Below are 12,078 nucleotides of genomic sequence, written 5' to 3'. Positions count from 1 at the left end.
AAATCATCAAAGTTCCAGTGAAGAAATGCAAAACGTTGGTCCTTCATTATAGGAGTGGTTTGGTTCCTGTAATACCAATAAAAAAAGAAATGATGACAGATTTAGCTCTTCTGAAGTGTGGCTCCCAGTTCCTGAATGGTGTTTCAATCATGGTTATGATTTGAGCTGCACAATTCTCCAATCGCAACAGCCATCCAAATATCTCTGTGAAGAATACTGCAATTGCAAATGACTGATTGATGCAATATTTGGGCAAGATACTATATTTCAATAATCAGACATTCCCTCGCCGTGTCTCAACTCTGTGTTTATTCTGACTGCGTTCAGTCCTGAACCTGATGTGCATCTGTAGCGGCTAAAGTAAATTAGGTCATGAGAGTGGAGGGGGCATTGTGCAGTGGTAAAAAGTAAAAGAAAAATGTGAGTTCATCATAATCAAAATCACCACTGCAAGTGTCAGCTATTAAATATTTTCCTGATATTGTGAAGCCGTAGTTATGGTAAAGGAAAACATAGATGCCAGAAGTATTACGATACTGGTAAGATATGACCTTTACTTTGAAACGGCTGTCAGTAGCTTACATGCACTCGTCACAAAAATTACTATTATAAATGTTTAGGGCTTTAATGCTGTATTTCAGCTGCTTGAGAATTAATTAATACCAATTATGGTGGTTCTTGAATTCATACAGAATCAAAACGATGGATACAGGCTCAGGTAGATGTAAGATACAGATAATAATAACAAAGCAAGACCAGTTTGGGAGCCGAAAGAGCCGGCTCTCTGAAAAGAGCCAAACTTCCCATCGCTGCTTTGAAACACTTACATTAAGTCCAGAGAGTAACTTTAACATCTATTAAACAGGACTTATAAGCAATGTTCATTGCAAAAATAAAATGTCTTAAAGAGGCAGTGAATACAATAAAAAAAGTCCTTTAAGGCTTTAAGTTTCCTCGATAACCTTTAATTTCATAACAGCGGTAGGTCGCCTTTGAAAAAACTGGAGACCATTGATTAAGAGAAAGAAGGAATATAGAGCGAGATGCAGAGTATACTGGGCTCCATGCTGTTCAGTAAAAGCTGTAAGAGCCCTGTAAAGCCTCGGGGAAAAATGAGATCATTGAATGAAAATGTTCTCTGCTGTTTCAAAGCATCTGCTCTGTCCCACACTGACAACTGAGCAAGAGGCTCGGGGAGCTGAGCAGACAATCCCAAATCACACCAACGCCCAACACCAAGGGAAGGTACAGAGAGCGCGGACCAGAAGGTGCTCCCGCCACCCATAAAATGCTACTTTAACAGATAAATTAAGCTGTAAATGTGACTGATTTATTGGAATTTTATCGTTTCCAGATGCATTTCTTTTTTTTTTTGTGCCTTAGCATTTAACGTGAATGGTAACATATCTGTACAAGACACAATGATTTTTTCCTTTTTAAAAAGAAAAAAAAAAATCCTGACATTGCTACACTGACTGTGGTGGAAAAGACAAACTCTGCTGTATTTCTTCTGGGCTTGAGAGCATGAAAAGACAAATAGATATAGCAGGATGACATAAAGATATTCTGAGAAGAAAATAATAATAATATATATATATATTTATATATAAAATTCCTTCACTGGCAGGATGTTTCAAAGCAGCTGGAGTTTACTCACTACAGCAGCAGCAGCAGGAGGTAAAACTGTGACAACGGCAGAATGACTATCACAACCAGCTTATGGAGACACTTAAATCTGTGAACTATGCTTCCGTCCTCTCCCCGGCGACAGTCACAGGCGCTGCTGGCTTTACATCAGTAAGGAAGCGCGGCGCTCCGGAGCAGAGCTTATGGAACGACTCGAGTCGTACGAGGAGAGGACGGCTGAGTTTTCTCGACTCTCAGACAACGATTTGGATGTCACAAAGGAGGTTTCTCTCTAAGATCCCGTCACAGAAGAAAAAAAAAAAAGTACATTGAGGGAATCTTTAAAACCAGTTTTCTTCCACCATCCTAGTCGGTACACTGAAGAGCCTTAAATGCCAGCTGTGACATTAACACTTGTAAATGCTCAGCGGGAAAGGCTGTTGTGGATGAAGAATCAGTGGTGCACTGTGAGGCAATGCTTTTGCGGATCAATACCGACTCAAGAAAAAGGACAAGTTGATTTCAGTCTGACAATAGCCGGTGCCAGTATTAAAGTGAGGCCCCCGAAAATAGCCTGCTAGCAAGGCCATCTCTACAGAGGGAGGTTTCTTCTCCTTTGCTAATGTCTGATTTTGGAGCAGTTGCACTGCTGGCCAATGTTCACTCTCTCCCTTTTTAAATGAGATTAGCATTTAAAACTGGGTTATCGCCATGGCACTGCGGTTGTGCTCAGTTTTAAAAGGTGTGTAATTTCACATATGGATAATCAATCTATTGACCCGGCGGGGGAAGCATGCACCACTTCTAAAATTAGTTGGCTTATTGGACTATAGTGAACTGTTGCCTCAAGGCAGATGAATAGTTCTCATTTGTACAATCTGCTCAAACTCCACTTGGCAATGGGAGGTTGTAACATCAGGCCTAAAGCCTAATGATAATGGGAGCATTCAGACTTTATATGACAAAGGACGGTGTGGAGGCTTATAATGATGTTACAATTAGAGTGCAGTTCACATTTTAAACCTCACGGGGCTTTAACCAAAGCTATTGTATCTGCCCCAAATTAGGTGGACATCAAACTAATTCAAGCATTCAGAGATTGGTTAAAAGCGTAAGCATTTCTGTTTTGCCAAATTGATAATCCTTGGAGGGAAGAACATTTTTCCTGCCGTAAATGTACAGTGCCGTCATAAACCGTAGACCAGCATAAAGCAGTAAATGATTCTGAAAAAAAAAAAAAAAAAAAAAGATGTGACGGGTTATGAGCAACTTTGTACAGGAAATACTGGCATAAATTTCGGTTTTTGTGACGTACCCCAAAAGCTACGTCACACAAGCTGAGCTGTACTTACTTTGAAAGGTGATTCTACAAAGTATTTTATAACAGACCTGCATGTTGTTCAAACAGGAAACAGGAAAGACTCCTGCTTGAAATTCTAGTCAAGAGAAATAATAAGTCCTGCACAGTACAGAACCGGTTCAGAGTGCATTAAGGCCCATGACTTGATTCTGGCAGTACAGTGACAAAAGAGTTTTCACACGTTCAACAATCCAACAGGCACTTTAGTTCAGTTGAATTAAATAGTACTGACAGCTTAGGCTCATTTGGACGAGGCACTCTAGTTCATTACACAAATCAATCAGTGAATCAATCAAACCAAAACCATAGGCATTAATCTGCTAGCACAGCCTCCACTCAAAGCCTGGATACAGTTACCTTTCCACTTCAACCTAAAGACGTCTGAGCTCAACGCCACTGTGCAGACTGCACTCTAAAAAAGTGTATTTGGGCTGCACGTCCTCTTAGGGACTTATTTACATTAACCTCAATTAATTCTTTTGCTTTAGTTATGACATCTTACTGTTTTTTGTGTTCAGTTAGCTTAAAAGTTACAAATCTTTAACTTAAAGAAACTTTTTACTTTTAAATTACTTGAAACAATTGAGTTCAACGCCAGTTTTGTATCCTACGTCTGACCAACTCAATATATTATGATCATAAAAACTCAGTTCATTGACTTTATCCGACTTAGACTGCACTCTCAAAAGTGTACACTTTTGAGAACTAAGTGAGATTAATGTAAATAAATCCGTAACATGAACTACAACCCAAATATGCTTTTGAGAGCGCACTTTTGAGTGTACACTACAAAGTGCACCTCTGAGAGCGCAATTTTGAGTGTACACTACAGAGTGCATACTTTGGAGAGTGCACTTTGGAGTGTGCACTACAAAATGTACACATTTGAGAGTACTTGTTACCACTTTTGCACTCTCAAAAGTGCAATTTTAAACTCATTTTAAACACACTTAATTCAGTAAAAAAAAACTTGATAAATTGAGTTAGATAGGCATAATTGAATTATTTGTTGCCAATTGAAGCAATTCAATTAAGTTGGTTCAACTAGTTTCTTTTTCCAGTGTAGTGACTTTTTTTTTTTTTTTTAAGTTTTGGCTTCCTCCAAAAGGCACTGTTATTATGCGAGAACAAAAGATCGTTCTGCCAAAAAGCTGGATTTGTGTGTTATTGCCCTGCATAAAATCAGCATATAATTGTGTGCTGATATCCTTTTTACTGGAAGCAGCCGCCCTAATGTAGACAAAAAAAAAAAAAAGGGTCCAAGACGAAGGTGCTCAAAACTGTAGCAATAGGTCGCATGTAGATAATAGGCAATTCTCAGTCCCTCTATAGGGCATAATAAGAAAGCCTTAATTAATGAATTATATTATCAACAAACAGTGTTTAGCCCCTGAAATGATTCCAAAGCCAAGCCTTCCTAGCTGCTGTCCGCGAAGGGAGACTCATTTGAATTTTTATTGCAGGCTTATGACCTGCCAGATTCATCCTACAAAGTGCCTCGCTTCAAGGCTTTGCACTGGTTTGGACAGGAATACCGTTAATTCTTTTGTTACGCAGACCACCGCTAATAAATGCAGCTCTTTCTTTTTATTAGCCGTGTACGACTTGAAATAAGTCACTCCGCTGATCTACGAGTTTAGAAAAACCTGCCTGGCGTTTTTTTTTTTTTTTTTTTTTTTTATGCATGTGCCTATTGATTTCTTTAAAGTTGGAGTCGTTTTAGCTAAAACTCGCTTGTGTTTCATTCCAGCTTTCTGACAGTGATTTTGTATTCATTAGATGGAGCACGTTATGTGGCAAATGGTTTCTTTTAGCTAAGGGTGATTAGGATAGTTGATGAGGTGATGGCTTGGGGAGAGGGAGGCGACGCTGCACAGTCAGTGGCATTAGTCACATCGACGTGAGGCTATGCCTCCTGAACATGGCACCTCCAATCTATAATCTACAAGAAAGGATGAATCTGGAGCACTTGTGCATGTTTTAAGGGACACAAAATATAACCGAGCGTGGCCTAATCTCCCCCATCCACATTCAAACACCTCTTCACCCACTTTACCTGGGGAGCCTGGCAGTTATTGACCAATGAGGGCGACTTATTGAGAAAAAGCTGCCATGAAACTGGGTCGCGGGAGCCAATCAATGTCATGGATTTTGTTGCCCTGGCATTATCTCAGCTGAGTGGAGGGGGTGGGGGATTGGAAAAAAGAAACAGACACAAATCAGTTGGTGTAGAGGCACCTCAACTATAACTCTCCTCCCACTCCCTCCATCCACCCACTCTCTCCATTCTGCCTTCAAACACCCTTTCCACTTTCTTCCGTCCGGCTATTCATTTGCCGTCCTGTCTTTTCTCCGGTTCGCCTGCCGCTGGGCTCGGAGCACTGCGTGTTTATGTGTGTATGAAAGCTCCCTGAAATGACGCATTGATTCTCCGCGTTCTATATTTCTCATCTGGCTCACTATTACAGTGAGAGTCAATCAACGCCATATTTCTCTCCTTACCTTCTTCCCCCCTCTGCTTCTCTTTCCGCGAGTATCGGAGTATCATGTCGGTGAATGGGAGTGTTTACGAGGAGAGTTGAATTGCAGTTACAAGAGACGGGTTTGGAAAACGAGTGTGTTGGGAGTACCAGTGGTGTGCTTTGCGCGCTATCTGTATCTGTGTGCTTGTATATATATATATTTTTTATTTTAAAGTGGATTGGGGTGGTGCGCATTCAGGAGTGCGCGCCTTTGTACGAAGGGTAGGAGCTCGTGTCAGTTCTGTGGCCTTCACCGTACTGTATTTTTGACAGTACGACTGAGGAGATGCCAGATCTATTTTTTATTTTCTACAACCTCTCTGAGTGCAGGAGGATTCGCTGGAGGGTATGTGTCCTCAGCGGTTTGCGGACACGCCACACCAGCTAGTCCTGCAATAGCGAGGCCTGTGACCCACACATAAACACAGACACACACACACGTGCACACGCGAAAACCACATCCACCCACTTCTGAGGACTTTTGCCAGAATCAATAGAGGAGCTTTTTAATGCTTCTTGTTGTAGTCTGAAACTGGAGTACAGAATCACAGGCTTTATGGCGAGGATACGATGTTTTTGATGTGCCCTCTTTTTACTGCATAGGTCCGTCTCACACACCCACTCCCAGAACTGGAAAACAAAAATACTCAATTTATGCCGTCATATTGGTAGATTGTATTTTTTTTTTTTTTTCAATGGTGGTAAGATAAATTACACAGCTCACACTCATTGTTTGTAGACCTAACCAAATATTTGCTGCATAGTAAATTATGAAAACTCTGCGGATGGAAGTGAAACGTCCTGCCCCTTTCAGACGAGTTTGGGACGCAGACGTGTTGGTGTATGTAACAGCCCCCATTATTACTCTGCATGTCCTGCAGTTCTCCCCACGTTTGATCGCGAGCTGAAGTTAAAACAGACTCACTTCATGAATTTTTAGAACTCATTTACATGATGACTCAGAACTGTGGCAAACTTCCAGTTTACAGTTGCTACGTAGCGACGCTTGAGAGACTGTGCGGCTCTCAGAGAGTCAATGACGATATATCTGGTAAATCCCATATACATAGGGAGTCAGCGGGAGGGTAAACGTTGAATGAAATGTCTTTAGGAGCTGGCTGTAGGGACTCAGAAGGAGTTCAGACACGCCGAGCAGTAAAGTCGAAAGGAAAATCTGGCACAGTGCGACCGAGTGCCGGGGCGCACTGTGTGTAGCTTTAACCCAGGAGGATTAAAAAAAGGAAAAACAGACAAAGCATAATGGAAGACCTGTAAAGTCGCATGCTGTAACCTGGGATTGAGTTTGCTTTTTTCCTGAATGGGAATTAATTCATAGAAATCTTAAGTGTGTTGTTCAAGTTAGGTTACCGCGGCTCCTAATTTGACAGCATTTTCTCCTCCCCGGTTTTGTATTAGGCAAGATCAAAGAGGCGAGAGGGAGCGGAGAATTAAGTTTGTTAGAGAAAATGAATAAGAAAAGAAGTGCAGACATGCTTGGTGCAAGTCAAGATGAAGCCATCACTAAATCATTGGCCTACTTAATAACAAAGAAGATGATGCCCTTCAGAACTGCAGAGAGGCCAGGCTTCAAAGAACTCATGAAAATAGTTGCTTTATAATTGTTTCACTGGCTGCTTCTTTTATTTTTTTATTTTTTTTTATTACGGAGCTTTATTAGGCTTTTGCTTAGCACTTCACTCCCCACAGCATATGTCTATAAGTCTTTAAGTTAATGGTAATTAAAATCTTGATTGGATTTTTCTTGATTTCCCTAGAAATAGTTATAATGACGATTTATTTTTATCATATTTTATTTAACGAAATTGTAAAGATACTTAATTCATAATGCAGTCATGTGTAATAAATGAGAACATACGTTCCGACTAGCTGGTTTGTCAGATTAAAAGCATCTTTTTAAAAAAAAAAATTTGACCGCATTTTTGTATTAAAAAGGTTTTTTTATTGGTCTGCTCTCATATTCTAATCTTAAACATCACATTTTCGTTGCTGTAGGCAGAAGAGCTTGAAATGATCAGTGTGTGTCTCTGGGTAATGTTTTATCAGTGATGGAGTTGAACAAACTTCATATCATTTTTTAAAAATATATAAATATATATTTATAGTTTGACTGGTGCTTATTTGAATAAAACACAAAGTGACAGTCGTCTCAAACTGAATGGACCTGGTGACTAGTCCATTCATGTTAAATAAAGACTTTTGAGTTTTCTTCTTTCTTTTCAAGGCCAATAATACTGAGGTATATGCGGCAAGGTGCTAAATGAGTGGGAGCCCACGTCTGAGTATCCCTTTCATTTCAGATCTGTTCCTGAACAGCAGAGTGACTTTCTGCTTCCTTTTCCAGTCTACAACGTCAATTATCTATTCAGAAATCCTGTCCTATCGCGATTCCTTCACTGAGCAACGTTCCCTCTGGAATTCCTTGAACAATAAAATGAAAAAATAAAAATGAGCAAGCAGAACACTTTTTTAAAAATCATTTTAAGAACTTCTGTTTGTGGTTCGAGAAAAAATAGTTGGTCCAAATAGCTTCCATTGTTTGGATCGGCACAAGTTTAGAGCAATAAAACTTCAGAGAAGAAAAGAACAAACAGCAGGTGCAAAACAGGTGCAAACAAATCAGGGAGATTATGTTGGTTTTTCAGTCCCCCTTTCAGTGTCTTGGCTTATTTATTTATTTTTTTTAAATAATTCTTAAAGGTTTTTAATGTTACCGCTTGTTTCAGTGCATCAATTCACCATCAAATCTTTTCCTGGGCACACGTGGCAAAACCGAATTAGAAACGCTCAGAAAAATTGTCACTTATCACGAATTACACCTCACTAGTGTCACCTTGGCGTCAGTGTCTTCGCCTGTCACTTGTTTATCCAAAAGTACCTCCCGACACTCCAGACGCTAAGCCTCACCCACACATGTTCTCACCCCTCAGTACTTTGTCTGCGACTACATCAACAGCCTACAGCCATGCTTACCAGGCATTTCCGCCAGGAAGCAGAATCCCTTCTTCCCTGAGCTCACCTGACAGCAAAAGGAAGAAAAGCTTGGTGGAAAACTTTTCAGAACATAAGGGGTGCTGCAGAACTTTGAGGATAAAAAAGCACACCAGGAGATAAAGTAAAAAAAAAAAAAGGGTAGGTGGCTTAAAAAAAGGAAAAAAGGGGGATTTCATTTGCAGGGTTTTTTTTTTTTGGGTTGTGTTGGTCTGTGTGGATAGAGAAAAGAGAAGAGGGGCGGGGGACACGACGAGGCAGCAGGGGGAGGTGCAGGTGGAGCGTTGGGAAGCTCTCAGTGCCTCTTCCAGGGCCGAGTCGTCGCTCGGTTTCAAACGAACTCATTTATTCTGTTTTGCTGGCTTTACCTTTAACTACAACAAAAGGCCGTTTACCGTTCCGCCTCCGTGAGCGCTCGGCTTCAAGGTTTGTCTACCATCTGGGTCTGTCCTGTGGCATCGCTCCTCTTTACTTCACACTCACCATTAATCTAGTTCAAACCTTACTACCATCCCCTGCTGAAAGTAGAGGATAGTAGTAGGAATTAAGCAATAACTAAGCTATTAATGATCGCTAATTAATATGTTAGTAATTACCAATTAATAAGCTATCAGCGAATTGCAAAATAGCATTTAATTGTTAAACTCTTATGCAGTGTGCAGGACTTTGCTGATGTATTCACTTTCCCACAAATTATGTTTCAGCCTCAAACCTCAATGTAATTTATTGGTATTTTATGAGCTTAACAGTGAAGCAGAAGGGAAATGACAAATGTTGTCCAACTGTATTCATCCCCTTTTACTGTCATACAACTGAAATGTAGGCCAGAACTGAGGAGAGTCCAAAAGTGTGCAGCCAAACGAGTAGAAATAGAGCAGCTATGAGAAGGCCTCAAAGGTTTGTTAGAGAACATTTGGGAACAAATATGTCATGAAGACTAAGGAACATATGATCAGGGACAATACCTGGACTGTTAAATATCATCATGAAGACATGCAACCAGACCAAAAGGTGTTTGGAAAAACGTCACAAGAACATCATGACTGCAGTGTAACACAGTAGTGGAAGCAACATCTTGTGGGAATCCTTTCCTTCATAGTAGACAAGCTACAAAAGCCCTGAGAGTGGAATAGTTTTAAGCTCATTATGTGTTAGAATACCCTAGTCAAACTTTGGGCCTAGTCAAAGTCCAGACCTAAACATCATTAAGAATAAGTGGCAGGCAGTGAGTTGCTTTTTCACTCTTGAACGATTTCAAGACATTTGAGAAAGATTTAGCAAAGATGTGAGTCTTTATATAGGACGAAGTGGCGTTCTGCACTTTTAGCTGTAATTTTCTATATGATCTTGTATTTGTAGGATAACTGACTTTTTTGTTATGTTACCCTTTCATAACTCTTTGTGTTATTCTGTTACACAAAATCCCGATGGATACATTAAAGTTTGCGATCGCAACAGGACAGCATATGCTGAAAGGGTGTGAATACTCTTGCTGTATTTCAGTGAAATATGTTCAGACGGAATGCTTAAAGGATTGTTTTTGTGCCACAAATAGTTATGTCAAACCCTGGCAGGATAATAAATTGGCAGAGCACAGTTTTTAGGAACACAAAATCTCATTCTAGTTTTGGCCAAATATTTAATCTCTCCTCCTCTCCTTCCATGTGTCTCTGTTCCTTCCCTCCCTCTTTTTCTCGGAATAATGTGCCACTGGGAAGTAAGAGAAGAAGAAGAAGGAGAAGGAAAACAAAAAACTCTGAGCACGGATTCCCACTCCTCCGCTCTTCTCGACTGCACGTCTGTGATGTCATAATCACTCACATCAAAGGCTGCGCGCTCAACACGGCGACTGTCAGCTTCCCTGGAGGCGTCATTAAAAACGAACAGTGCAAACCAAGCTGGGCCTGACAGAAATGCATCAAAACTTCCCAACGCTCGCCGGCGCGTGCGCCGAGCCACGCCACGCAGGCATTCAGGTGTGTGCGTGTGCAATTAAAAAAAAAAAGAAGAAAAAGAAGAACAAACTTGCACACGCATACCCACGCAACTGTGAAATCCCCCCCGCAACCCCCAAAATCATTTATGCACTAAAGAAAACGCTCACACTGCACAAGATCCCTGAAACTCACATGCAGAATCTTCTGATGAATGAACTGGAGCTTCTCCTCCATCTCAGCACCAGAACTGTGTCTTTATATCATGTATGAATAAGAGCTCGACATTCAAAAAGAGCATGGCATGCACGCAGCTGCACTGTACATGTGACTAATAACATCCACAGCGCCGCCGTGACGCAAGCGTGCATTCCACAGTGTACGCCACGGACCGAATTCAGAGCACGCACGTAAAGTGTAGAAAGAGCCCACATCCATCCGCCCACCCAGTTTTCATCCCTCGCTGTCTATCTCAGACGTTTGGCCCACACACTCGGGCGCAAGCACACACCCATGCGCGTGCTCGTTTGCACAAACTGGAGGGGGAGATATAAATAGTACGCGTATGATGTGATATTGTGTGGTTTCTCCCTATGGGTTTGTGTGTATGTGACTGTCAAAATGAAGAGAGAGAGAGAGAGAGAGAGAGAGAGAGAGAGAGACAGAGAGAGAGAGAGAGAAAGGGGGGATGGGTGTGAGAAATGGGAGGGAAAGATGGGCTTTGCTTAGATTTGCCTCATAGTGAACCCCCCAATCAGAAAAAGAGATTCCAACTGGATTTGAAATAAATATAAGCTGCTGCATGCTTTAAAGACAAAAAACAAAAGTGTGTGTTTGTGTCAGATTGTAGCTGCTTTCTGTTTGTATGACTTACTCCTGGCAGGGTCTTCTGCTCATGCAATGCATTCTGGGCTTTCAGGGCTGACTCTCTGGCACAGTAGGTGAGGAAGGCACAGCCTAAAANAAAATATCACTAAACGTACAGCATACTGTCCAGTTTATATGTTAACATCTTTGTTTTCAGTGGATGCAAAACGCACCAATTAAAATCCAAGCAACTACGTGTTTCTCCCCCTCCCCCTCTTCCTCCCCTCCCCACCTTTCACTCGCGCTCCAGGACATGCGCAGTGGTTTTCTCTCAGCGGCAGAAAATGTTTGTCTAATCGTCAGTAATATAATAGCGCTGCATAAATAGTAAGAAATCCGATGGCCACAGCTAACTCAGCAGCGCTTCGCTTTCACAGACGATGGGGACAACGTCTAACTATTTTCGTCACTTAGAAAAGTAGCTCAAAGAAGGTAAGCTCCGTTAACGTGATGTTAGCAAAGCTAGCTGTACAGAGACACATAAGCATTGTAATGAAAAAAAGTCACTCACTGCCTGAGTTATTGTGCGGAGATGTTGACTGACTTGTCGCATATAAGGGACAACGCTATGTCCAAAAGTCTGCAATATAATGATGTGACATTCAGAAACAGTCGATTCTTCTCCACGGCTCTTTATTTATTAGATAGGACTGGAGTGTCACTCACTGAGAGCCGTTGTTCTATCAGATTACCATAAACTGTCAGAATAGCAAACATGCAGTGAGTACCATGCCTGCGCGTTAACAAGTCTGACCGTCAG

At 41.2% G+C, this 12,078-nt stretch overlaps 2 protein-coding genes across 4 annotated transcripts in view; both read right to left on the bottom strand.

Annotated features, from left to right (window-relative positions):
- The window catches only part of celf4 (CUGBP, Elav-like family member 4), a 72,762-nt gene extending 61,356 nt beyond the window's left edge, over positions 1 to 11,406 (bottom strand). For 2 of the 3 annotated variants that reach the window (XM_007554261.2, XM_016672544.1), the window contains exon 1: positions 11,326 to 11,406. The gene's annotated coding sequence lies outside the window, so the exon portion shown is untranslated. The remainder of the gene's footprint in view (positions 1 to 11,325) is intronic. The other variant, XM_007554258.2, reaches the window with a different exon arrangement.
- LOC103139612 (CUGBP Elav-like family member 4) overlaps positions 1 to 12,078 on the bottom strand; it is a 77,838-nt gene that overhangs the window by 24,049 nt on the left and 41,711 nt on the right. The window lies entirely within an intron of this gene.

The sequence above is a fragment of the Poecilia formosa genome, unplaced genomic scaffold (genome assembly GCF_000485575.1).
Source record: "Poecilia formosa unplaced genomic scaffold, Poecilia_formosa-5.1.2 Scaffold62, whole genome shotgun sequence".
NCBI lineage: Eukaryota > Metazoa > Chordata > Actinopteri > Cyprinodontiformes > Poeciliidae > Poecilia > Poecilia formosa.
Note: the sequence above shows the minus strand (reverse complement) of the source record. Positions and strands in the feature narration are given on the sequence as shown.